The following is a 5802-nucleotide window of genomic DNA, read 5'->3' on the forward strand; positions in this document are numbered from 1 at the left end:
CCTTAGCTCTGCCCCACTCTCGCCCAGGCAGTTCCAGCTCACACGGAGGATGGGACCCCCTGGCCTGGTGACTCCCTCATTACACTGCCTGGCCTGTCAGTGCAGCTAACTTGGAGCTTTGGCCTCTCCCAATTGTCCCTGGGGACTGTCAGTCTCAGGGTCCTGATTTCCCATTGATCCTTCCCCCTTCTATTGGTGCTGGGAACTAGCCAACCAACCCCCCCCACACACACACACACTAAGTTTTAGTAAAGGGCCAAGAGCCCCCTTACACGAGCAGCCCCATGAGGGTCACCGATGTGCAGAGAAGGCAACACAAGCTGGTCCCATGGTGTAATGGGCAGCACTCAGGACTCTGAATCCTGTAATCTGAGTTCAAATCTCAGTGGGACCTTGTGTTGGCTTGTGGTCATAGGCGGCAGGTTATATACATTTGTGGTGCTCGGGCTCCAGGAACATTCAGGGCTGGGGGCCCTGCTCCAGCAATATTTGGAGTTGGGTCTCTTCCCTTCCCCTCTGCTGTGGTGCATCCCTGTCTGACAAAAAGCAGCATGGGCCTGTCCCCTGCCTGCTCCTGCTGCTGGAGTAGAGGGATTCTGGGCAGAACTGCTGCCCCAGAGTCCTAGTGCAGGCTGCCCTCAGCCTCTCCAACACCCCCAGCCCTGAGCTCCCTCTGAACCCTGATACTCTGCCCCAGTCCTGAGCCCCCTCCTGCATCATGAATCCCTCATCCTCGGCCCTACGCTCCCTCCCAGAGGGTGCACTCCTTCCCACCCCCAGAGCCTGCACCTCTCACCCCTTCCTGCAAACCTGCTGGAGCCTACACCCAGCACCCAAACTCCATCCTAAAGCCTGAATCCTGCACCCTAATCCCCCCCAAACCCCCTTCCAGAGCCTTAGGCAGGTGTGGGTGGAGTTTGGGGGCGGGTTCTGGGCACCACCAAAATTTCTACAAACTTGCCACCCACCCATGCTTGTGGTAATGCCCCAGAGCTCAACTCCCCTGTCTCCAGCTGTGTAAGAGTGAATCTTTTCCCTCCTGCTGGGTGACTCACACCTCCGAGAGCCAGGTCTTTGGCAGGGATGGCCACAATGGGATAGGGCTCTAGAACTTGCTACCCTGATAGTTGGGATTCTTGCTGCTGCACCTGATGTTCACAAGCTTGGCCCTTGTGCTTCCTACCACACGTTTCCTCTGGCCCACATGGCGCTTGAAGAAAGGAGTGCCAGCGCTGGGATTAATAGTCAGGGCTTGGCAGGAGGGAGGAAGAGTCCCAGGCTGGAGCCCCACACACCTTCCCTCCTCCGGGCACCTAGAGCAGAGGCAGCCCAGCTCTGTCCGCTGGATACCTCGGCAGAGTAGGTGAGTTCATCTAAATACAGTCTGGTCCCAAAGCTTCCTCCCAACCCTGGTCATCAGTAGCTGCCAGGGGAGAGCTCATTCACACCTCGCTTACAAATCATCATTTGAAATTCTAAGGTTGGCCAACACTGCCGAAGCCAATGCACCAACATTGTCAGCAAACACAACAGCTGGGTGAGGAAACCCAGCTTTGTCCAGACTTTCCAAACCTATTTGACTTTCTCAGGTACAAGTAGTTTTCATACGTTGTATCTGCTTTTAAAGTGTGTGTTAACGTTTCAATTTCCATTCAAATTTGCAACCAATGACAACATTGGCAGCGCTGCATGTAACTACCTGACCACTGAGGGAGGGGGTGTTGGGGAAAATCGGGGAAGGGGGTGTACAGCCCCCTGGCTCGGGGGCGTATAGGGAATGTCCAGTTTCATTGCAGCACCTCAGTAGGTTACATCAGAGAGGAGCTGCAGTGTCTAGGTGGTGGGATGCCTGTGCCTTTAAGAGCCCAGCCCTGGGAAGTCCATGCTGAGAGGTGCTGCCTGTGAGAGGGGAAATAAAAAAGCCCTCTGCTCCCCCCACCCATGTTTGCAAACACTGGTGTCTCAGCCCACCGGGATAACTGTTCCCCCTCGGCCCCTGCCTGTGCCGGGGTTTAACCCTCTGGCAGCGCCTCCCTCCGGGCTTAACTCCGGCTCCTTCCCACCTCCCTGACTTTGCCTTCAGTCCCTCTCCTAACTCTGCCTCCAGCTGCTTGACCCCCGACCAGTCAATTTCCACCCCCTGCTCAGACCCTGGCCACCTACTCCTCTGATTTGCCTTCCTTTGCCCCTTTTTAATCCCTGTAAAAAGTAGTCGATGCTGTGTCCCATTCTCTGGAGGGAGGGCTGGGTGCCTGGCCCCTGCCTGCCCAGTGCTCAAAGTGCCCCATGATCTTGTGGATGTTTGCTGAGTGCTGCAGGGTCACCCGAAGGGGGAGAGAGACGCGGTTAGGAGGTGATGGATCCAAGGGTGCCTCACCCAACACTGAGATGCAGCCACCTCTGGGGTGATTTACACAAGTCAGCAAATGAATATGGAAGAAGAAATACATTGAAAGGATCGAGGCAGCTGCAGGAGGTGGAGAAAACCAGAAAAAGCAGTAGTCCTGGATCCCAGCCCTGTCCCTCCCCCACTCTACCCCCTAATCTCCACTCCCCTCCCACATTTGAGGGGAGAACCCAGGAGTCCTGGTCCCCAGCCTTGCCCACCCCCATATTTTGATATGGTTCCATCCAACAGCTGCCCCCACAATTGCAGGGCAGTGCCATGGGGCACACCGGGGCCTCCCTGTTTGCACAGGATGGGCAATGCCAGTGCTCCAGGATGGGGAGAGATGATGCTAAGGGAGAAGCAAGCAGCAGACAGCTCCCATGACAGAGAAAGAAATGCTAGGGGGTGCTGTGCTGCAAGGAGTGAATGTGGTTGGCAGGGAATGGGAGGATCTTCCCTCACAGCAGGTGCGTCTGTCTCCCTCCCAATTCCTCCCTAGCCCTACCCCAGACCAGGCTAATCCCAGCCCAGCTACCAGGATTAAATTTGGTCTGGATTCCCCAGCTGCTGGGGGTGGGGCGTGGGGTTGGGAAGAATGAGCCTCTACTCCCCCTTCCCCAGACACAGTTGCATGGGCACAGACCAAAGGAGCCTGCAGCACTGCTGCCTAGAGGAAACTGAGGCACCAGCCACTGACAGACACATCATGGCTCTCCTCATCCTCTTTTCCATATACAACCTGGCCAGGGGAGGAGGGGTAAACTCAAGGCAGTTGCATAGTTAACCTGTGGAACTCCTTGCAAGAGGATGTTGTGAAGGGCAAGACTATAACAGGGTTCAAAAAAGAACTAGATAAGTTTATGGTGGATGGATCCATCAAGGACTATTAGCCAGGGTGGGGAGGGATGGTGCCTGTAGCCTCTGTTTGTCAGAAGCTGGGAATGGGCAACAGGGGATGGATCACTTGATGATTCCCTGCTCTGTTCATTCCCTCTGGGGCACCTGGCACTGGCCACTGTCACAAGACAGGAGGATACTGGGCTAGATGGACTTTGCCTCTGAACCAGTCTGGCCGTTCTTCTGTCTCCCTTGGCGCAGCAGTGACACCCAGTGGTCAGTCAGAGTAATGCACAGAAGGTGTTTTGCTTGGCGCAGCAGTGACACCAAGTGGCCAATCAGGGTAACACACAGAGTATGTTTCCCTTGGAGCAGCAGTGCCACCTCGTGGTCATTCAAGGTAATGCACAGAAGGTGTTTCCCTTGATACAGCAGTGACACCCACTGGTCAGGTGGCGTAATGCACAGCGTGTGTCTGCCCTCCACGAGCGGTGACACCCACGGACCAGTCACGGAAATGTACAGAGTGTGTTTCCCACCAATCTGGGTAAGGTACAGAGCATGTTTCCCATGGAGCAGCAGTGACACTCAGTGACCAGCAGGGGTGGCATCAGACTGTTCTCCTTTAGTGGGGGACTGAGGCTACATCTACACTACAGGATAAATTCGAATTAGCTTAAACCGACTTTATAAAACAGATATTATAAAGTCGATTGTGAGCGTCCACACTAGGCACATGAATTCGGTGGTGTGCATCCATGGTCCGAGGCTAGCGTCATTTTCTGGAGCGGTGCACTGTGGGTAGCTACTGTAAAATAATGAGGCCAATAATGTCGATTTGCGTCCACACTAATCCTAATCCGATATAGTAATATCGATTTTAGCGTTACTCCTCTCGTTTTGTAGGAGTACAGAAATCGATTTAAAGAGCCCTTTAAATTGATATAAAGAGCAGTGTAGTGTGGACGGGTGCAGCGTTAAATCGATTTAACGCTGTTAAAATCAGTTTAACAGCGTAGTGTAGACCAGGCCTGAGATGGGCTAGACAAAAAAAATTGGGGAGCTGTGCCCCCCATCACCTGGCCTCACCCTTCACGGGGGCCATGCCTCTGTTCCTTCTCAGTTAAAGGCCAGGCTCATCTCCTCTCCCCCCGGCTAAGGTTTACAGCAATACAAACTTTATTAAAATAAAATAGTAAACACGGTTTACTTAAAATATTCTAAATCTGTCCAAATTTTAGTACTGAATCCAAAGTTCTCTTAAAGATCCCATCAGTAACCAAAACCTAAATGAAAAATTGAAACCAAAAACAAGGCTTAATTTAAAACCCAAACATTAAGAAAAACTTTGTTTGTAAAAATAAAAACTAACAAATGCTGTAAATTAATAATTTCAACATTTTATCAAAAAAGTGTGCTACAGCAGAATGATAAAATAACATCAAATAAATAAGCATGGCCTCTAAAACCTCCTATAAAGGAATTGAATCCTTGAATACTGGTCAAATCGTAATAAAATATGCAGAACTATGTCAAAACTGGTGTTGCAAGTCAGCCATTTGAATCCAGCAAATGTCAATTAAAAGCTCCATTCCAACTAAAAAAAACAAAACAACCCAATAAACCAAAATGGTCACAGCCTGAAACAAACCTACACAGAAGCAAAATTAAACCTGTACCAACACTGGAACAAACGATATAAATTTCTAATTCTAACTTCTTGTTTCTCCCAGGAGGAAGGTGTTTTGCACCCCAGTAACCAGGCTGTCACTGCAGCTTTCCTTTCACTAAATAAGATTTGTACCAAATATAAATTGCCCTCCAATTTCTCTAAGAGAAATTGAAATTGTATCTTTGCACTAATATCCCAAGTGTGCAAGTCCATCCCCTCAGAGCAGCCCCACACCCTGAGGCCAGGGGAGAATCCCAACTGGTTTGTGCATTTGTAACCCTGGGGCCTGAAGCTGATGAGAGAAAGGGAAATGATCCATCTTGGAGCCTTCCGATATCACCTGCGGGGAGCACAGGGATTTGACTGAGTGACATCCTGGCTAATTTTCACCTTGTTCTGTGCCAGCAGGCTCCGCTGGAGAGCTCGGGAGTGACTTGACCATGGCAGCACCCTATTTACATATTAAAAGCTGGCATTTTGGGGTCAATGGGGTAAAATGTGAGTACTTTTGGGGTTGGGACCCACATGAGAAGGGATGTGGACAAACTGGAGAGAGTCCAGAAGAGGGCAATAAAAATGATTAGGAGACTGAGACACATGACTTACGAGAACCTAGAGGCCATATCCTGTATGTTAAGCTAAGGCAAAGTTAGCATATCTATATTGTGACCTTTTACTCAGAGAGGAAAATCGACCTTTCTCATGTTACTTAAATAGATAAGTACCCATGCCTGTCCAAGACCTTTACTTAGACCAATCGACAATGGAGAATGGCATAGAGTTTTATTCAGTGTTGTACCCACAGATTTAACAGGTACACTACAAGGTAACTTATGTGCATATGTACATGTCATCAACAAGCACAAACATACTAGTCTATGAAGTAAATGTACCCCAATGTTTT

At 50.4% G+C, this 5802-nt stretch overlaps 1 non-coding gene across 1 annotated transcript; it reads left to right on the forward strand.

The window, feature by feature from the left end:
* Positions 1-322: 322 nt before the first annotated feature.
* On the forward strand, positions 323-394 carry TRNAQ-CUG (transfer RNA glutamine (anticodon CUG)). Its single transcript has one exon. It is a non-coding gene; the product is annotated as a tRNA-Gln (tRNA).
* Positions 395-5802: the final 5408 nt, after the last annotated feature.

Source organism: Gopherus flavomarginatus, unplaced genomic scaffold, assembly GCF_025201925.1.
Source record: "Gopherus flavomarginatus isolate rGopFla2 unplaced genomic scaffold, rGopFla2.mat.asm mat_scaffold_1821_arrow_ctg1, whole genome shotgun sequence".
NCBI classification, from domain to species: Eukaryota; Metazoa; Chordata; order Testudines; family Testudinidae; genus Gopherus; species Gopherus flavomarginatus.